A 23297-nucleotide genomic window follows, 5' to 3' on the forward strand; every position below is an offset into this window, starting at 1 on the left:
TTCGCTGCAGCGAGAAACTTTTGGGTTTGAGGACCTTTCACCAGAACTGATTCTCGCTGCAGGGAAAAACTTTTTGTTTTTGGGTAACAATTTCACTGCAGCCAAATTCATTCTCGTTGCAGCGAAAAACTTTCTGTTTTGTCTCCTATCTTGTTCAATTGCTGCCCTATTTTTCACTTCATTGCTACCATATCTGAGCATGGACTTCCAACATTTAGGACAAAATGAGTTAAGTTTAAAATGAGGAGTTTTTAATATGAATGGAACTAAATTGCATTGTTTTGAAACAAGTGCATCATGATTTTAAATTCTCCCTTGTTGTTGTTGCTTGTTCCCTTCCTTGTTCACTCACTGGGTTTATACTCACCATTTTCAAATTCATGTTTTCAGATCACGAGGCAGCCGGTAACTAGGACGAGGTGTCCTTGTAGACCTGTGTCCATCTTTTGGTAGGTGTCTCGGCATTCGATAGCTGTATATTTATCCGAGTCACTCCGCTGGAAGTCGAGTGTTATTTTGTTTGTATAGACGAACTTAATGTAAATTATTAGAATACATGTTGTAGACATTGTATGTAAATTTTTAAGGAGTAATGCCAGTACGAGTTGATAATGTATATCACTATTTTGATTCAAAGTTATGAAATATGACTTAGTGATATTAGATGGAATTATAAGTAAGATAAATAATAGGCTTGCTTGAGTTTAGTGGATTACGTCCGTTGGACCCTTGCACCCGTCATGGCCCGAAATTTGGGTCGTGACAATATTAGGCAAGATCCATGTGTGTAAAATATTTCAACTTTTTAAAGCTATGCCAATTAATCTCAAAAACAAAACAAATAACTATACTAAACCCATTTAACTTATCCATATTTGAAATCCCCAATATTTAGCATTTTGAACTTGATATTAAGTGAAATCCATATTTGCAGAGTGTTTCAACTCTTTGGAAAATATGCTAGTTAATGTCAAAGACAAAAAATTAGTTGTATATCCTCTCCTGGGTGGTTTGGTTCAACTTATCTTAACTCTTCCAATTTCTATAGCAACTACAAAGCATGTATTTTCAACCATTAAAGTGATTGAATAATGTTGTGTGTGTCATATTTTCGGTTATGACACAAGGAATTATGGTTCAATCCTTGTGATACCAATAACTTCATCTTAGCTTCAAAATATACACTAATAGAAAGTTCAAATTTTCAAGATACTTTCTATTATACAAGGCATTATTAATATTACAAACTAATGGGAGATTATTAGATAGTTTGTAATTGTAACGACCCAAATTTCAGGCCATGACCAGCGCATGGGCCCAATAGACGTAGTCCACTAAGCCTAAGCAAGAATATTAATATGACTTGTTCATCGTTCCATCAAAGTTGCTAAGTCACATTTCATAACTTTGAATCAAAATAATAATAAGCATTGCCAACTCATAGTGGCATACCAATCAAAATGTAAATATATTGTCTAAACATATATTTTAATAATTTATATTGGTTTGTCTATACATAACAAAAGAGTACTTGATTTCCAACGGAGAGACCTAGGCGACGTACAACTATTGAATGCTGAGATACCTACCAAATAGACAAATCTACGAGGGCACCTCAACCTAGTTATCAACTGCCTTCTGATATGAAAACATGAAGTTGAAAACAGTGTGTATAAACCCAGTGAGTGAACATAAGAAGGGAACAAGCAAACAAGAGGGAAAGTTTAAAGAAATCACGATGCATTTATTTTCAAAACAATGCAATTTAGTTTCATTCTTATTAAAACCCCTCGTTAAACCCTTAAATGATTAATCACTTGATAGTAATGATTCCATACATAACAAAGAATTTGAAGAATGAAAGCTTCAGTGATATACAAGCTAGTCATATGAAATGACGGGTCCTCGCTGCAGCGGAAAGGCATTCTCGCTGTAGCGTAGTTGTAGCGAGAATGAATTTTCACTATAGCAAAATTTGGCTCAAATTATTAGTTGGACGAGGGTTTCTCAACTGGCCGAGGGTTTCTCTCTGGAATTTCGCATTTCAAACTTAATTAAATAAATCCCTAAATGTTGAGAGTCTATGGTCAACTATGGTGTAGATGAAATGGAAAAATATGGCAAGGATCAACAAGATAGCATAACAGATAGAAAGTTTCTCGATGTAGTGAGATTTTTTCTCGTTGTAGCGAAATTCAAGTGGCCAAAACAAAATGTTTCTCGCTGCAGCGAGAAGCTCCAGAAATTTTCTCATTTCAACGAGAACCAGGTCAAGCAGACCCCTCAAACCCGAGAGTTTCTCACTATAGCGAGAATGATTCTCACTGTAGCAAGAAACAGGGTACCAAAGAAAAGTTTCCATTCTCTCAAGGAAAGGCCATCCTGCTGAAATGGCAAAATCAACATGAAACACTTAAAAATTCCCAAAGTTCAGCATGCCAAATTTTCATATGCATTACAATCATATACCATATTCATGAACTTTTATTTTGTAAACATATATATACATATATACATAGAAAAACACCAATACCACCATCGTCTCACCCAGCTCATGTGCATCCCCTCACATCGTGCACATAGCCGGGGTCATCATGTGCATCCCCCCGCATCGTGCACAATTAGTGCCATCGTGTGCATCCCCCCACATCGTGCACACGGGCACTTTCATCATCCAACTCCCTCACCACCGTCATCACCAGCATGTGCATCCCCCCAGATCATGCACATGCACGGTTATCATTATCACACAATATCAACCATCCATGCACAACATATATATATTTATATATATATGTTGTGCATGGATGGTTGATATTGTGTGATACCTTCAAGCCATGCTTACATAAGCTGATTGCTTATATGCTGACTTTTCCTAGTTGAACTACCTCTAGTGAAGTGATCCTCGTTCTTTAGTAATTGCATGGCATTGTGTGCTTTCTTTATGGTAAATAGAAGAATGGATTAGATCCTTGCCTTTTGCCTTAGTCAGACTTTCTAGGCTAGGCACAGTACCAGGGACCGAAGTCTCAGGCCAGTCTGAAGGAACTAAGGGCATTGATGCCAAAAAGAAAGATAGAAGATCTTGATTCTCGGGTTCAAGCCTTGAAGGAAAGTAGGGAGTCCTAGCGAGTCTGTTTCCGATTCTTCCGACCTTGAATCTAGGTTTCCCCTAATGGCTCCTTGCTGCTTGGGAACTGAAAGGAGGAGCTCACTGCCTCACACCACTGGCATGGAATGAATTGGCACCTTTCGTCCTAACGGTTCTTCTTTTTCCTCCCCTTTTCTTCTTGCTTAAAGTTAAGTTTCCCTAGTTTTTTTTTCTTTATATAAGTAATTCCTTCCCTTCAAAACTTATTCGTCTAACTTAAAATAGATTCTTAGAGGAGTAGTATAAGACTAAGAAGAAGTGATTTGAAAGAATAAGAATCCGTCTTTTTCCCACAATGATATATCTGACTTGAATGAATAAAGAGATATAAAGAAATGAAAAACGAGGATTAAACTGATACCTAAGAGCTCTTTTACTGACAGCACGCAAGCTTACATTGTAATAGTGCATGACTCCATAACAGCCACAAGTCACAACATAAAGACAATTTATCAAGGGCTTGTTCCTAAGGCACCTGTTTTTAAGAAAAGTTGGATAAAATCATTTAAAAGTTTTGTGCAAATACATTCACATTCCCAAACAATTTTGAAATGCAAGTTCACTCACCAGTATTTTGTTGAACCTTTAGTTGACTCTAACTTCCCTAATAGTCCAAATGGGACGATGGGGTTTTGTTGGAACCTAATCATCACATTAGCATCACAATTAAATCAATTCAAATACTTATAAATTCTAAAAGCTATCTCTTAACTAGCTTCCAATTGCCATGTAATTGGCTTTCTATTTTCACTATTCTAATCACTCTAAAATGAATGAACAACCTCAACTACAAAATATTCACAAGTCTAATCTTTAACCATTCTCAACATTTAAAATTCAACTCTAATTTACTACTCACCTTGGTAGCTTTGACATTGAAATTCTTTCTAAAAAATTTTCAAGCTCTTATTGAAGCTCCTCTTTCTCTCTCTCTCTAAAATTCTAGCTAGTGAGAGAAAGTATGGAAGTAAGACTTATCAAGGGTTTTAAAGTGAGAAAGTGAAAGAGCACAAGGGTTTTATGCAAAAATGCACAAAAGCTTGAAAATTGGAGCTATTTTGAGAAAGGTTATGAAGGTTTCATATCAAGCTTCCATGGAGGATGAAAGCAATGTGAAAGAGAAGAAGGAAGAAGAAGAAGAAGTTGTTGGAAAATGAGAGAAGAAGTAGCTGGAAGATGATATTTATAACTCAAGCTTATCCACTCCACTTAAATTACTAAAATGCCCTCAACAAGTTAGCTTGTTCTCTTTCAATCCTTTATGCAATCTTTTTAATCTTTTAACACTAAAACAAAGTTCGTAATGGTCTAAAAATGCTCGGATTCGCGAAAACTTAAAAATTTTGATCCGATGTGAAAAATGGCCATTTTGTCCCTACCATGGAAATCATCATCATTTTTATTTCTTTCGTCATTTTACCCATATTTTATCATTCATTTATGCCTTAAGCCTACTTAGGCCTTAATATTGTTTAAAACTTACTTTTAGGGGCTTACTTAGGAAATGATGAAACTACCCCTAGCTTGTGTTATTGCGTCTACGCCTAGTTACTAGCCTATAGAGGTCGAGGTCTTACAGTAATACTTGGTTTTACTAGAAGTCTCACATTGGAAGTTAATTACTTATTTAGATGTGACTATTCAGTTTAAGAAATAACTCTTAAAATAAATAGATTCCTTTTTAGGATTTTTCAATAGACACAATTGTATTAGAAGCACACTGGTTAATTTGTTTAGTGTTTTCAATAGACACAACTAGTGAGCCACATTGGCTCAATGTCTATAAACGAGAATGCACTTTCAAAACAGACTTTCACTTTTAATAGAATTTTGTAACAGACTTGTTGTATCCTAGAGAGTCCTTATTTGAAAATCTCCATTGTAAGCAACAACTCTTTAAAGATAATGTGTTACAGCATGCCTCAAGCCTTTTTACTTATTTTCTTATATTACTTTTCTAACACATACAACCAACCATCTTTTTTCAAGACACCCCCAAAAAATAAGCATTGTCTCAAGCTTTGATTAAAGACTTCATAGAGTTAGGAAAAACCCATAAAAGACCCCACCCATTGAACACAGAGCACTAAATCGGCTAAGATAATTTGCGTGAAATTAGAATGTCAGAGCAATCCTCATCCATAGTCCCATAGCAATAACAAAGATAGTTATCATTTTCAAATCTAATACCACGAGATGTCCAAAAATATTTCATAAGTATACAATTCAAAATAGCTAAACATAAGAAACTTTAGACAATAAGAGGGGATGGAAAGTTTTCAAATGGATGAAAACCATACCTTTTGGTCTTCTAGATAAGCATTAAAATCCAAAGTTGAAGTAACCTTTCATATCAAAAAAGAGCCTCTAGCCTCGCCTTGACAAATTAGCTTATCTCTCTTTTTGAGCACTAGAACAACACTATTAAGGTTACCAAGCAGCTTTTGAAGAAATTCATTTTCCCATCACCAATAACTGATGAAAGAAGGGGATATTTCTCTACCTTTAACACCACACTTATTTCCTTGTCCATTGCTAACATAAACAACCTAAAAATGTTCCACTATAGGTCTCATTCATCAACTACTTGTCAGGCTAAAAGTAAAACCTCGATGCCATTTCCTACAAGTTAGATACAACCTTTAAAGCCAATTAGTTTATCCACGTTGTCGCTTTGTGGTAAATTCACAATTTATTACCATATGCTTGACATTTTCTCTTTTTAACATATTGAAAACAACCACGGAAGTAGGCCTATACCATGTTTCTCCAAGAACAATCTTCTCCAAAGGGCATCCCTTTCAACCCTATAGTGCCACGACCATTTTCCAAACATGGCTACATTCTTGTGAAGCAAGTTTGAAATAACCAGCCTTCCAAAGATCTTGGGTTTACAAACCACACTTTATTCAACCTTTACAATTGTTTTTTCTTCCCTCCCTTGCACCCAACAAGAAATTGCTCCTCAATTGTTCTAAGTTACTTAACATCACTTGGGGTGCTTGAAAAAATAGGTAGTATATTGGCAAAGAGTTTAATATTGAATTAATTAATGCCAATTGACCCTCGAATGAGAGATTTTCTTTTCCAAAGTGCCAATTGGTTACCATATGCAAAGACTCCTTGGATTCTCACCAAGGGAGATGTCAAGATAAGTAAAAGTGAGATCTTTCTCGTCAACAAAGAATATCCATCATTTCCTTTCGTAGGTTAATGTTATATGACTTCCCAAAATTTATCTTTAGTCTAAACACTAGCTCAAAACGTCATCAAAGTTTCTTAATATTTACTGCTAGAGACACTCTGCCATAAAAATCATCATGTCATCCGTAAACTACAAGTGTGAAATCCTCAAACTATTTTCAAAGAGAGAAACCCCTTTAAACAAATTTTGATTTTTGACCTTGACCAAAAGGAGTTGCAGTGTTCCAGCCACCATAATGAATGTAAAAGGAGATAATGGATCTCTTTGTTTAAGTCCATTCTTAATTAGGAATTTCAAAGTAGTTGAGCAATTAACAAGGATCGCAACTTTAACCAATGAGACACATTTAAAAACCCACCTCTTTTATTTTTCGTTGAAACTAATTCTTTTCAAAACAAACATAGCCAACCTCCGTTCAACACAATCATATGTTTTTTTCAAATTTAATTTAAAAATATCTCCCCATGATTCCTTAACTTAGCCCTCATGATATGGATAGTTTCATTGGTGCTATATCCAAAATTTGACACTCACTTATGAATGCACCTTGAGTATCATTCATAACATGGTGGAGTACCCTTTTAAGCATAGTTTCAAGCAGTTTCACAAAATTTTGTATAGGAATTGTTGAAGTGCTTGTTCATTCTCTTCAAGTTAAAGATGTCATAAGGAATGACATTGATTATAAAATTAAGGGTAAAATACTCATATTTTCTTAAGTTTTGTCCATAATTCCATGCATGTTCATTATAATTCAAAATAGACAATTCACCCTAAACATGCAAATGATGTTAATGGTAAATGTGTAATATCTAAAATGCCCATCGCATAAAAAAGATGAATACAGTACAATAGTGTGTCAATAGCTCTTTGGGGAATTTTATCAAACACTTTCTGTGAGACCTTGACCTTTATAGACTCGTAAAGGGAAGTATACGTGATATCCCTAATCAGGGGTAATTTCGTCATTTCTTTAGTAAGCCCATAAAAGTAAGATTTTAAACAATATTATGGCCTAAGTAGGCCTAAGGCATAAATGGATGATGAAATTAGGGGTAAAATGAAAAGAAAACAAAAATTTTGATGATTTTCACGGTAGGGGCAAAATGGTCATTTTTCATCTCGGGTTAAAATTTTAAGTTTTCATGAACTCGAGTATGTCCAAACCATTATGGACCTTGTCCCAGTGTCAAAGGAGTAAAAGGATTTCATAAAGGATTGGAGGAGAGTAAGTTAATTGGTGGAGGGGTAATTTGGTAATTTCAAGGGAATGGATAAGATTGGCTATAAATATCTTTCTTCCAGCAGCTTCTTCTCCCATTTCCAGCAGCTCCTTCTCCCATTTCCAGCAGCTTCTTCTTCTTCTTCCTTCTTCTCTTTCACGTTGCTTCCAACCTCCATGGAAGCTTGATATGGAGCTTGAATAATTTTCTCTCTCTAGCTCTAGTTTTCATACCTTTGTGTTCTTTTGACTAGAACCCTTGTATTCTTCCACTATCTCTCCTTAAAACCCTTGAAAAATCTTATTTCTATACTTTCTCTCACTAGTTGGGCAATTTAGAGAGAGAAAGAGAGAAGTACCCCATTTGTTTGGAAGCTATTGGAAGAGAATTCAACTATAAAGAAACCCTAGGGTAAGTGATGAACTAAGCTTGGTTTTTAGCTGTGGATAATGGCTAGTAATTGGGACTATGAGCTGTTTTATTGTTGAGGATGTTCATCCACTTTATAGTGCTTAAGATAGTGAACATAGATAGCCATTTAAAGTGGCTAGCTAAGGGATAGCTTTTAGGGTTTATAGTATGTGAATTGACCTATTGCTGCTGCTAATGTGATTCTATGTTCTAACGAAGCCTTATCATCCCAATTGGATCATTAAGGGAATTAGAGTCAGCTAAAGGCTCAAAATATACGGGTGAGTGGACTGCCTATCAAAATCGTTTTGGGAATATGACCGTTTTGTACAAAGTAATTGAATGATTCTATACAACTTTTGTTAAAACAAGTGCCTTGGGAACAAGCCTTTGATAAATCAATTTTATGTTATGACATGTGGTTATCATGGATCTTTATGCTACAACATTATGTTGATATACATATATGTTTGAATATAGTGTTGTGAAATTATATTGGCTCAGCTATGTGCGAGTAGGGAGTGTTCATAAGCCGAGGATGACCTGGTTATGTGCGAGTAGGGAGTGCGCATAACCCGGTGATGACCCAGCCATGTGCGAGTAAGGAGTGCGCATGAACTGGTGATGATGATGATGTGATGGTGTGTATGATGATGATGGGATGATGTGCATGATGATGATGGGTATACGTATACATATATACATATGTAAATATGTGTGTTATAGGAAATTTATGAGTAATTGTATATGGTTGTAATGCATGTGAAACTTGACATGTTAAACTTTGAAAAATTGTCATGCGTTTCATGATGGTTTAGACATTTCAGCAGGGTGGTTTTTCTTTGGGAAGAAGGGTAAATTTTTCATTAGTGCTCTGTTTCTCGCTGCAGCAAGAATCATTTTCGCTGCAGCAACAAACTCTAGGGTTTGGAGGGGTAGATTGGTCGAAAATTCGTTGCAGCGAGAATCCATTTTCGCTGTAACGAGAAAGGTACTGTAGCTTCTCGCTGCAACGAGATTCATTCTCGCTTTAGCGAGAAACTTTCTGTTTTATGACCAAAATCTCGCTACAGCGAAAAACTTTCTGTTTTGTCTCCTATCTTATCCAATTGCTGCCCTATTTTTCACTTCTTTGCTACCATATCTGAGCATGGACTTCCAACATTAAGGACTAAATGAGTTAAGTTTAAAATGAGGAGGTTTAGTGAGAAACGCTCAGCCAATTGAGAAACTCTCGTTCGACTAATAACTTAATCCCAACGTCGCTGCAACAGAAAGCCATTCTCGCGTTTGACTTGCTTGCGTATCATTGAAGCTTTCATTTTTCAAATGGTTCGTTAGGTATGGATTCATGATTTTCAAATGATTAATCATTTAAGGGCTTGATGAGGGGTTTTTAATATGAAAGGAACTAAATTGCATTGTTTTGAAACAAGTGCATCATGATTTTAAATTTTCCCTTGTTGTTGCTTGTTCCCTTCCTTGTTGACTCACTAGGTTTATACTCACCGTTTTCAACTTCATGTTTTCATATCACAAGGCAGCCGATAACTAGGACAAGGTGTTCTTGTAGACTTGTATCCATCTTTTGGTAGGTGTCTCGGCATTTAGTAGCTGTACATTCGTCCAAGTCCCTTCATTAGAAGTCGAGTATTCTTTTGTTATGTATAGACAAACCTAATGTAAATTATTAAGATACATGTTGTAGACAACGTATATACACTTGTTTGGTATGCCAGTATGAGTTGGCAAATGTTTAATATTATTTTGACCCTAAGTTATGAAATGTGACTTAGCAGTTTATGATGGAATGATGAACACGTCAGATTAATAGGCTTGCTTTGGCTTAGTGGATTACATCCATTGGGCCCATGCGTCGGTAATGGCCCAGAATTTGGGTCGTGACACCTTCAAATCTCATGACTTATGAATGTCAAGTTCTAACAACAAGCTTTGAAACTCAAAACCTTAGGTGGCGTTTGGTATTTTACAATGCAATGTGATTATAAGTAATGTGCTTGTAAGTAATATGATTGCAAGCAATGTGATTGTAGGGAAGATAACATTGTAGTGTTTAGTATATAAACAAAGTAATGATTAAAATGCAAGAAAGATAACATTGCAACATTTAGTTTACAAGTACTTTGTTGGGAATGTAATATCAATTTTCAAAATTACTCCTATTTATTAAAATGTAGTTTTAATATATTTGAATTTTTTTATTTTTAATTTTATATAATATCATCTCTTAAATATATTTTTAATGTCATATATTTTATTTTCATTCCTTATTATAATCTTATATATTTTATTTTTATTTCTTAATATAATTTTTTATATTATATATTTTATTTTAATTTCTTTTTCCTCTAAAAGATAATATAAATTTTATTGACAATCACCATGATTACTGAGAATAATAAAAATACATCCTCAAAATCTATATAAAAAGCAAATTATAACATTGCAAAATATTTTTAACAAAGTAAAAAAGTTGAAGGATAAAAATATCTTTAATAACATTGTAGAGGACAATGTGATCTGATTACATTGATTTTGGATTGCAAACGTATTATATCCATTGTGTCGTAACGTGTGGGTCTGGGAACCCGACCGCTAGACGTGAATGTGAAAACTCACTAAAAAATTAAACTAGGAGTCGCCACCAATCTTTTTTTTATTAGGTGCGATTGGCCACCTATTGACTCGATTCTAATCGATGCAAACTTAAATTAATTTTAAACCAACCGAAAAGAACCTTAAACCGGTCTACAATTTTCTGGATCTAGGTTCGGGAGTACGGTTACGCCCGGGGAAGGATTAGCACCCCTCGGACGCCCGTTCCATGAACGGTACCATTTTTAGATTATCCTATTGGGCTTTAATTTTTAATTTCACTAGATTTCCTTAATTATTATTTTTTATTTTATCTCCTATTTAACCTAAAATGGAATGCAAATGGGTGGTGAGATGAAATGCATGGCGTGAGATAAAAATGCCGGACAAATAACCTTTTATCGAGGATATTTTTCGAATCCGCCCATCATACTGGTGGGACTCGGGATATTCTCTCACCTAGGGAATTATCCGAGAAACTCGCCTTCGCAAATTCGACGAATAATTCCCGTCATCGGGGTCATCGTACGTTTTCTTTTTAAAATAATATTTTTGTGCATAATGAACCCAATTCGGGCAAAAGCCTTTTATTAAAGATGGTTCTCGAGCCCTCCCATCATACTGGTGGGACCCGAGGACATCTTTTCACCTAAGGAACTTTTCGAGAAATACTCGCCTTCGCAGGATCCCCGAAATATCCCATCATCGGGGCTTAAACTCGAAAACAGAAATATTTATATGCAATGATATGTATGATGCAATACATACATGCCATGCTAATGCAATTATCTATGTTTTTTTGTTATTATTAATTATTTTTATTTTATTATATATTTTATTATCAAATTTCCTATTCTTGTTTCTTATTATTATTATTATTATTTTTATCTTTATCTTTACATTTTTTGTTCTAAGTTCTTATGTTTTCCATTTATACTTAGACAAATTGCTTATGATTCTATGTTATTTTAGTGAACAAACATTATATATTTTTTATTATACTACTTTTATTTTATATATTTTTATTTATTTTTATTATATTTTTCATAAGCAATCTTTTATTCAAACCTAATGCCTAAGATCTTATTTATTATTTTTTTATCTTTATCTTCACATTTCTTTATGCCACTTAATACTCAATGTTTAATTTTGAATTAGTTATTTTTTACTATTATATATTTATTTATTTTTATTTATTTAATGTCATGTATATTGTATTTTCAAATTAATTATTTATTATATGTTTAAATTGTTATTATTTTATCTTTTTTTTATCATTTATTATTTATTTATTATTTTTATCGAGTAATTGTTTTTGTATCATCAAACTCTTTATTTATTAAGAATTTCGGAATCTTGAAATCGAGGCCCTCCCATCGTACTGGTGGAGCCTTGATTCGGATTCCGAGCCTAGGGAACATAAGCTCGGGATTGCGACTTCTCGCATCCCGATCGATTATCCCATCATCGGCATTGTTTACTTAACTTATTTAATATTATTGTGTCTTAAAATTCAATTTTTCCAAGGTCAATTCTAATACCTATCTTATTATAATTATTTGACTAGCTCAACTATATATTTTTTTTATTTAACATAAAATGTTTCTTCCTTGTTTATTCTCATTCACTAAATATATTTTTATAATCTAATGTATAAACATATTTTGTATGCTCCTTACATGGTTTTACCCAAGAATACCTCACCAATGTCTCAATAGTCTCCAATTTTTACTTAACTTAACCTTTATATATATTTTTTTGCCTATCATCTATTTCATTCATTTATATTTTTATATTTTATATTTAGATCTCTAGATCTATCACTATAAACATATTTTATTTAGCAATTTATTATTTTTTTTGCTATGTGCTTTATTTTCCTAAGTTTCAATACCTCTAATAAATATTTTCTTACATTTGAATCCTTTTCTTATGTAAATTTTTTTTTATATTTATATATTCCTTTATTTGTATTACTTTCTTAAATCTCAAAAATAAAACCTAAGGATTTTAGAACATTACATTGAAGTATTAATCTTAAATGATTAAACAATAGTCCTACAAATAAATAAAATGAACCAACTCAAGCCATAAAAATTTAAGAGAAATGATAAATATTTTACCTTTCTAAGCTCCTCCAAATCTACAACCCACTCCAATCAAGCCAGCAAATTTTATTCTTCCAAAATATGCCATTTGGGGTGGGAAATGGGAGGTCTACCTAGAATACACTTTAAGAAACCCCATTATTTTTTATCATTTCTTCACTTTTTCCTCCCCTTTCTCTCTCTAGTGCCCAGCTACTTCTCTTTCTCTCCACCCGTTTCTTTTGCTTTCTCACCCAAGATCCTTTTTTGCTCTCTCACCCAAAATCTCTTTTTGCTCTCTCACCCAAGATCTCCCCCTTCCTCACTCACCCAAACCGGCGGCACTAAGAAAAAGCCCCCTGCCCTCTTTCTTTCTTCCCCTTTTTTTTGTTTGTGGCTTCTCCCTTTTGCTGGAAATCTGGAAAATTTTTTTGATGTGCAGATTTTTTTTTTCTCCTCCCCCGAAAATGCTACAGTGTCCCCTCCTTTATACCCGATTCTTGGGCTCTGGAGGGGGCACGCTCCACTACCTTGCCAGACACGAATTTTTCGCATCTGGCAGGGTGAGGGAGGTGCCTGGCAAGGTGCGTCCGCACCCTGCCAGTTGTACCTCACTCTCCTCTTTTTCCATTTCTTTTTTTATTTTAATTTTTATTATTTTTATTTATTTTTTGTTTATGATTTAGTGTCTACAGCTGCCCCTCTTTGCGCATTTCGAAAATTCGAAATAGTGCAAAGACGTAGACACTGTATTTGACTATATTCTTTAATTCTCTTACCAAATTTTTTTTTTTTAAATAAATTCCTCAAAATTGAGGCCACGAGACTTTTAAAATGAACTCTTTAAAACTGAGGCAATGAGACTTTTAAAATGAACCCCTCAAAATTGAGGCAACGAGACTTTAGAAATGAACTCCTCAAAACTGAGGCACCGAAACTTTAAAATGAACTCCTCAAAACTGAGGCAACGAGACTTTAAAAATAAGCTCCTCAAAACTGAGGCAACGAGACTTTAAAAATGAATTCCTCAAAACTGAGGCAACGAGAACTTTTAAAAGTGAGCTCCTCAAAGCTGAGGCAACGTACCTTTAAAAATGAATTCTTCAAAATTGAGGCAACGAAACCTTTTTTCTTTTTTGAAATGGTGAAAAATAATCAATTCCTCATCTGAAATTCATATAATTTTAAAGATGAATTTCCCTCTTTTTCAATTATTTTAAAATTTTGAACATGTCAATTCATCTTCATCAGTTTCCCCCTTTTTTTTGGTGTTTTTAGAGCCTTCTCTTTGATCAATGGGGGATGAATCGATCACACTTCCGATCTCTCGTCTTCCCAAATTCATTACTCATAACTGTTTTCTTCCTCTATCATATGCATGGTCCAATCACTCTTCACATTTTTACTGTGCTCCATTCTATTGCTAATTCCATTCCTTTCTTTCTCTTCTTAGACTCCATTTCATTCCCTGTCAATTACGATCCTTTTTCAAAATATTGCAAACATTTCTTACTTTATCATGCTCTTTATTAAGTATCATTCCAATTTTATGACAAATGCAATGCAATGTACTCATATCTCCTCTTTTGACAGAATGGAAATGAGGGCATTGTTGGGAGCAAAAGGCTGCTTTTCATTAGAAAAAGGTGAAGTTTCTACAATCAAGTATAATGACAAGGAACAAGGGAAAATTGATTAATACAAAAGGGATACAGCCTTTTCTTAATGACTGTTCCAATAGATATTAACAGTAGTCTCAAAATTCTATCCCGAAATAGGCACATTTGTCAGCTCCCTTGTCTTTTGTATGAACATCTCGGATCATGATCTTCACCCTTTCTATGTTAAGCTTTTGTAGTACTTGGACCTCTTTTGTGTCTAGACCGCCCTTTCGGGTTTTCGCCCTAAACATATCTCCCAAATTCAAGCCGCCTTTTCAGGTTTTCAACTTGAAATTTTTTTTTTATGCAAAATATTTCTTGACAGCATCGGCATTCACCGGGTTGGAAAACTCTCTTCCATCCATCTCCGCCAAAATTAGTGCTCCTCTTGAAAAAGCTTTCTTCACCACAAATGGTCCTTCCCAATTCGGTGTCCATTTCCCGTGAGGATCATGCTGGTTCGGGAGAATTCTTTTCAATACTAATTCTCCTTCTCGGAATTGTCGAGAGTGTGCCTTCTTGTCATATGCCCTCATCATTCTCTTTTGATATAACTGCCCATGGCAAAGTGCCGTCAACCTTTTTTCTTCTATGAGATTCAATTGCTCATAACGAGCATTAACCCATTCGGCTTCTTCCAACTGTACTTCTTTAAGGACCCGAAGGGACGGAATTTCCACTTCAATTGGTAAAACCGCTTCCATCCCATACACTAAAGAGAACGGTGTAGTTCCCGTGGAAGTTCGGACGGTTGTGCGATAGGCATGCAAAGCAAAAGGTAACTTCTCATGCCAATCTTTGTATATATCTGTCATCTTTTCAATTATCCTTTTGATGTTCTTGTTGGCTGCTTCCACCGCTCCATTCATCTTTGGGCGATAAGGCGTTGAATTGTGATGCTTGATCTTGAACTTGGCACAAACCTCTTTCATCATCGAACCATTGAGGTTACTAGCATTATCCGTGATGATCCTTTCCGGGAGACCATAGCGGCATATTATTTCCGTTTGGATGAACTTACATACCACTTTCTAGGTCACATTAGCATAAGATGCTGCTTCTACCCACTTAGTGAAGTAGTCAAGTGCCACCAGAATAAACCGATGCCCATTTGATGCCTTCGGGGTTATCAACCCAATCACATCCATGCCCCACATTGAGAATGGCCATGGTGATGCCAATACATGCAGTGAATTAGCAGGGGTGTGGATTCGGTCCGCATATATCTGACACTTGTGACACTTTCGAGCGAAGTCTATACAATCCTTTTCCAACGTGAGCCAGTAATACCCTGCCCTCATGACCTGTCTCGCCAACTTATGTCCACTTACATGTGCTCCACAAACTCCTCAACTATTCTCCGAGCTTCGGTTGAATCCACGCATCTCAAAAGCGTTTGATCCCTACTTCTCTTGTATAAGATGTTCCCATCCAAGAAGAAATTCATTGCCAACCTTCTAATGGTTTTCTTATCATTTTCTGAGCTTTGATCCGGGTACTGCTGAAATTTGAGATAATGCACAATATCATGGTACCACGGTTTCCCATCTATTTCTTCTTCTACACTAGAGCAGTGTGCGGGGCACTCTCGAAGATTAATCATGATGGGTTGGATCTTGACATTGGTACCAACTTTGAACATTGCCGCCAGCGTGGCTAATACATCAGCCATTTGGTTCTCCTTTCGGGGCAAATGATTGAAGCAAATTTCATCAAAATTTTCAATCAGCTTTGATACATACTTGTGATACCGAACTAACTTTGAGTCACGTGTCTCCCATTCTCCTCGCAACTGATAAATAACCAAAGCAGAGTCCCCATACACTTCCAAAATATGAATTTTCCTCTCGATTGCTGCTTGAATGCCCATGACACAAGCTTCATATTCAGCTACATTATTGGTGCAATAGAAGTTGAGTTTAGCTATAACGGGATAATGATCTCCTTCTGGTGACACTAACACGACCCCTATGCCATGCCCCAAGGCATTCGAAGCTCCGTCGAAAAATATCTTCCAATTCTCTTTCTCTGATTCCTCCCCACTTGTTTGACATATTGACATCAAGTCCTCATCTGGAAACTCAAACTCCATTGGTTCATAATCCTCTTCCACCCTTTCTGCAAGAAAATCTGCGATTGCACTTCCTTTGATAGCTTTCTGGGACACATATACAATATCATATTCAGACAATAACACTTGCCATCTTGCCACTCTACCTGATAAGGAAGGTTTCTCGAAGATGTATTTAATCGGGTCCAACTTTGCAATGAGCCAAGTGGTATGATATAGCATGTACTGCCTGAGTCGATGCGCCGTCCATGCTAAAGCACAACACATCTTTTCCAACGAGGAATACTTGGACTCGTATTCAGTGAACTTCTTGCTCAAGTAGTAAACTGCCCTTTCTTTCTTACCAGTTTCATCATGTTGTCCTAACACACATCCCATGGATCCTTCATTTACCGTTAAGTATAAGAGGAGGGGTCTCCCGACCACAGGTGGTGCCAATACTGGCGGACTCAACAAATATTCTTTAACTTTGTTAAAAGCAACTTGGCACTCTTCATTCCACGCCCCCGGATTATGTTTGCGAAGGAGTTTGAAGATCGGGTCACATTTGAGTGTGAGTTGTGATATGAACCGGGCTATATAATTTAATCTCCCCAAAAATCCTCTAACTTCTTTTTGCGTCTTGGGATGAGGCAAATCACGGATTGCTTGAACCTTATCCGGGTCAACTTCTATTCCTCTTTCACTGACGATGAAACCCAGTAGCTTTCCTGAAGTGACTCCAAAAGTGCACTTTGCAGGATTTAATCTGAGCTGAAATTTTCGTAACCTCTTAAATAATCTTTCAAGATTGGTCGCATGGTCCTCTGTTTTGCGAGCTTTTACAATCATATCGTCCACATACACCTCAACCTCTTTGTGCATCATATCATGGAAGAGAGTCACCATAGCTCGCTGATAAGTTGCCCCGGCATTCTTCAAACCAAATGGCATTACCTTATAACAAAAGGTCCCCCACATAGTTATGAAGGTAGTTTTCTCTCTATCCTCTGGTGCAATCTTAATTTGGTTATATCCTGAAAAGCCATCCATAAAGGAAAACATGGAATGGCGGGCAGTATTGTCAACAAGGGTGTCAATGTGGGGAAGAGGAAAATTATCTTTTGGGCTAGCTCTATTTAGGTCTCGATAATCCACACACATTCTCACTTTCCCGTCTTTCTTAGGAACTGGGACAATATTTGCGACCCATTCAGGGTATTTAGCTACTTCCAAGAATCCTGCATCGAACTGCTTTTTCACCTCTTCTTTAATTTTCAACAACATTTCAGGTTTCATTCTTCTCAACTTTTGCTTAATCGGTTTGCATTCAGGTTTCAAAGGCAGTTTATGGGCTACAATGTCTGTATTGAGTCCTGGCATATCTTGATAAGACCATGCGAACACATCTACATATTCATGAAGTAGCTTTATTAGTTTTTCTTTTTCCATTGACACCAACGTCATACCAATTCTAACTTCTTTCTTATTTTCTTCATTTCCCAAATTAATTGTTTCAAGTGTCTCTTGATGTGGGACAATTTGTCTCCCCTCCTGTTCTACTAGTCTTAACAAGTCCGGAGTTAAATCATAATCCTCCACGTTTTCTGTATTGTCAAGTTCACTGACACTTGTACCTTTTTCAAAATCAACTTCGAAACCACTGTCATTATCATCTTCGCATTCATTATTTGGAATCCTGGAAGGTAAAGGGAATTGAAATATGTAGAGCTATTGTATAGGTAAATAGTCAAAATAAAGGGATGAAATGGCACGAATGGAAATGATTAATTATGAGAAGAGATATGAGAAATGCACTACGCATGTTAATTTATTAAAATGATAAATTATAAAAAGCCTGATACATAAAATTCCAATGCTCTTGGGCATAAGCATGGATGTTTAGTTTGCATTACTTTGAAATTGAATCACAAGTGACTGGTAAACTCATGGTGGTCCAGCTGCTCAACTTTAGATTCGGTGGCCCGAGGTATGTAGTTGGAATCTCATCCACATTTCTTGACTGTTCTTCACCTTCCTCTGTTGCACATATTGATAAATCAGAAAAGGTTCCTCCTAAAGCTGACACTGATTCTCGGTTCCCAACGGTGAGTGATTCAGGAAAGATGCAACCTTCAGATCGAAATGTCTCGTAAAAATGAGGATATGTCATTCCTCGAATTTCCAACTCATGCCCCTTAAAGCGAGCCAACCTTTCCTTTCTTCTTTCGGCTATCATTTCTTCTCTTTCCTTCTTAGTTGGCTTGTACCCCAGGCCAAACCTTTCTTCATTTTTGGTAGTACGTAGGGGACTTCTAATGCCTTGTAGTTCTTTTCCCAATCCTGCCCCCGCTCGGTATCCTTTTCCTAATATCTGACTGACAACCATCTTGGTGGTTCTGGAAAGCCTCGGAATAGGCGGTGTGGTTCTTTCTCCCACATACGTGGTGTTAACGAACTCGAAGGATCGAAAGGAACATTCAGGCACTTCTTCCGCCGCTTCCACGTAAGGCGTATCTGTTGGCTTGCTTATGAGTAAGTCCTCTTCCCCGTTAACACAGACAATCTTCCCTTCCACGATGAACTTGACCTTCTGATGAAGAGATGAAGGTATGGCCCCAGCCATATGGATCCAAGGTCTTCCCAACAAATAGTTGTATGAAGGAGCAATATCCATAACCTGGAATTCAACGGTAAAGGTACATGGGCCAATTTCTACCGGTATCTCAATGTCCCCTACTACTTCTCTCCTTGTTCCATCGAAAGCTCTCACGATCATCTGACTCTTTCGCATGTAGGACATGTTGATGGGTAAACGGGCCAAGGTCCTCATGGGCATCACATTTAAGGATGATCCGTTGTCAAGCAGTACCTTTGCGACGGTACAACCTTTACACTTGGTAGTGATATGCAAGGCTTTGTAATTTCCTCTACCTCCAGAAGGGATTTCTTCATCGCTAAAGGATATTATGTTACCCACCAAAATGTTCCCAACGATGTAGTCCAAATTTTCAACTGAGATATCATGATCCACATATGCTTGGTTCAGAATCTTCATCAGAGAGTTCCTATGTGGTTCTGAGCTGAGGAGCAAAGATAGTAGTGAAATACGAGCGGGCAACCGGTTCAATTGCTCGACTACATTGTACTCACTATGTTTGATGAACTTGAGGAACTCGGCAGCTTCTTTTTCCGTCACCGATCCTTTTGAGTCATCTGTCGATTTTGGAGGTTGTACCTTTTCTTCTCTCGGACTTCGCTCTTTTTCCTTTCCCTTCTCATTCTTGAGATTCTCGAATGCTTCCGGTGAATAGCAACGCCCGCTGCGGGTAATCCCTCCAACACCAGTTATATTTACAGCATCATCTTGAGATTCAGCTATCCATTTTTTCGCTTTTGAAACTTGTACACTGCAGTTGTAGTTCCATGGGACAGCTTTGTCATCTTTGTAGGGGAAGGGTTTAGGGACTTCGATGATCATTTTGGCATGGGTTTTGTCCTCCACAAACTCTCCTTTTGGTTCGTAGAAAATGGTTAAAGGTTTTATCTTCGTTGGGTGAGTGAACTCCTTGGATATCATGTTTACTGCTGACTCTGAAGCTTCCGTATAAAACTCGATCTTTGATTCGTCCATCATTCTTTGCACTTCCTTCCGAAAAGAACTACAATCCTAGATTGAATGCCCCACACATCCTTTGTGATACAAGCAACATAGTCTTTGGATATCTTCTGAGTCATTCACATTAGGACATTCAGGCCACACCTCGAGCATATCGGCTTTTACCAAGGCTTCAAATACTTTCTCCATGGAGGTTTCCTGTCACGACCCGGAACTCCCCATCGAGCCCGTGACAACCGCCGCGAAGCCTCGACAAACATTCTTCACCCCGAATGTCGATCGAAACCTCGCAAGGCTCTCGTATCAGCTTTCGCACTTCCCCAGTGAGCAATAGTTATCAAATAATCAAAATACGAAGGATTACAAATCATTTCCAAATCATAACATAACATATTGTTTTTTTTTTTTTGCTCACAGGGCCATTTTCGTTATTTTTATTGAAAACCTCGAAACTTGCTAAAAATGTAGTAGGTAAGCCGAAAATATATATTTAATGATTAAAAAAAATTAAGTATCTAAAACGTTCATTTGAAGTGAAAATTTGACCATTTGAATATGATAAAAATATTCAATAAAATAAACTATTTTCTTGTAAAATAATTTTCATAAAACTATCGGTACATAATTCTTATAGCGTAAAAGATAATTATATTCATATATACTATAAAGCAAATAACCAAAGCATAAAATTTCTTTTACAGTGACACGTGGGCCCATATCTATCCAAAATGCATCGGAAGCTGGAAACCTACAACTTTTACCGATTCGAGTCCAAATGAAGGTCCTTGTTCAAGTCAGCTAACTATGAAATTCCTTGAGCCTGAAATGTGAGGAAATGAGGGTGGTGAGATTATAAAATCTCAGTGAGTAAACAGATACCATCTAAACTATCTAAAGTCGAGTAAATGGAGACAATTAAAATAAATCATCATACTGTAATTTCATTACCATTCAACTCATTTCAACCAAATAAAATCAATCCATAAAAATCGAGTAATCAACTTGGCTTATGAATTTCTTAAAACTTTGGCTCGTGCCAAAACTCATACTCGATGATACCTTGCGCAGGGCATCTAACCGAGTCCGCCAAGGCTGTTAAAATTTTGTGTACACTTAAAATATATTTTTGTTTGAAAAAAATACAGCCGTTCCTTGGCGTTGGCTGAGTTCCCCTTCACGTGGTGGTTTGGCGTGAAGTGAACCCTAAGCTATACCCCAGGAGATACCCTACGCGCCTCTCCGTTCGAGGTAATAATATAATGGAGTTTACCGTGCCCCTCTAATAGGTTGGTCCACGGAACCCCCTCTGCAGTAAATAATTAATATATAATCCACCAATCAATAAAATTCATTCTAGCATGTCATGGCAATTTATCACAACCTAGCCTCTCAAGGTTGAATACACAGTATAAATAATTATAACACCAAAATCAGTTTAGCCATTCATGCTCATTTATTGTCATAAGCCATTCAATTCAGAACCATAAATTTGCAACACAAACTAGCAGTCTCCAATTACTCTATTTTCAAAACCAATATTCGATTTTTCAAAAAATTTATAAAATCATTTTATAAAATCAGAATTTCCCTTAAAACATAACAATTTACCATTTAAACCCATTTTTCATAAAATCACATAGTTGTATAAAACTACTCTAGATAATTAAGACGATAATAAGTTTACTCACAATGTCTAGAATGCAGACTTTCGAAGCACTCAGTCTACTGGTCCTCGGATGCAATTTCCTTGCCTTTATTGGAGGACTCACCACCTTGACACAGTACAAAATCGAGAATTTCACTAAGTTGGTACTAAATCAAAATTAAACTAATTTGGACTACCAATGCATGATATGGAATGCAAAAATGCACTGGTAACTATCTAAATCCGGTATTAGCCTAATTCGTCTTATCACCCGATTAAATTCGTAACGGGTTCGTTTAAACTCCAATTTAATTCTTTTCAGTTTCTATACCTCAATTGCACCCAAATTAACTTAATGTCCCTCAGTGTGATGCAAATTATCAGTCCCAACAGCAAATTACGAAAATACCCCTAGTGGGTAAAAATTCGTATTTTTGCTCCGAAAATTCCCATTATTTTTCTAGGCTCATAATTCATTATTCCTTAACCAATTCTCCTAGAATAAAATCAAACTCATCCTCACTCACTACATGGTAAATTCAGCCATTAATAGTTGGGGGAGAAAATAAATTCTTTTCTTGTTGTTTTGTTTCTAAATATGCTAAACTAACTAAAAACACTAACATAAATTAAAATCAAATAAATCCAACAACTTTCTCTCTCCTAACCCATTTTTTCAGAATTGAATTCATCATGAAAACATGTAATTTAATCATGGAAAATAAAGAGAAATGCTTGGGAATAAGAAAACTCAAGCTTAATAGAAAAAATCTCACCTTTTTCACTTAATTTCCTTGAAAATTCACACTTTTTCTTTGATTTTCTCTCTCTAGGGTTTTGTTTTCTCCTTTCTCTCTCTTGTTTCTTGTTGGCCGAATGTTGAAGAAGAAGAATGGGTGGGCTGATTTTTTTTATGCATTTTTATTGTTTAATGAAATAATATTATTTTATTCATATTTTAAATATTTTATTAATTCATTTCTTTTTTCTAGCCATCCACTTGTCCTATTTTCTTTCACCATGCATTCCCTTTGACTTATCCAAGACTTAAGTGATATTTCCAGATTTTTCCAAAGTTTTGGTGGAGCAAATTTTTCAAAATTACACTTTTGCCCCTGAACTTTTCAAAAATTACATTTTTACCCCAAAAATTGAAAATTTTCCATAATGCATAATTTTCACTCCTCATACTCATTTCACACTCCAAATAATTAAATTTGATCAAAATCCTTTCAAAAAATTAAATTTTCGATTCCGAATGGTAAAATTACCATTTTACCATTTTACTCCAAATTATACCGAAATTAAAATTTTTCACTTCTAAACCTCAAATCTTACTCCAATAAGTCAAATGGGGCCAAAAATCTTTTCTAAAAATTTCCATTTTGTCCCCAGGTGGCAAATGACCATTTTGCCCCTAGATAGCGAAAATTCCAATTTGACTCCAAATTGATCCTCGAACTCCGAATCACCATATTAACCCATTCTGGGACTTTAAAATTCTTAATTTCATTGTAAATTCTCTATTTGATCTAGTTCGAGGCTTAAATCAACTTTATTGTACCTCTAGGTACAATACCGACTTTTGTAAATTTTTCGAAACTCTCCTAGCATGCAAACATACTATCC

General features: G+C 36.0%; 1 long non-coding RNA gene across 1 annotated transcript; it reads right to left on the reverse strand.

The window, feature by feature from the left end:
• Positions 1 to 20581: 20581 nt before the first annotated feature.
• Positions 20582 to 22536, reverse strand: LOC148762025 (uncharacterized). Its single transcript, XR_016027247.1, has 3 exons — positions 22445 to 22536; positions 21712 to 21795; positions 20582 to 20843 (listed from the first exon to the last, which is right to left on the reverse strand). It is a non-coding gene; the product is annotated as an uncharacterized LOC148762025 (long non-coding RNA).
• Between the last annotated feature and the right edge of the window lie 761 nt (positions 22537 to 23297).

Source organism: Theobroma cacao, chromosome 6 (assembly GCF_053813885.1).
Source record: "Theobroma cacao isolate CCN51 chromosome 6, ASM5381388v1, whole genome shotgun sequence".
Taxonomy (NCBI): domain Eukaryota; kingdom Viridiplantae; phylum Streptophyta; class Magnoliopsida; order Malvales; family Malvaceae; genus Theobroma; species Theobroma cacao.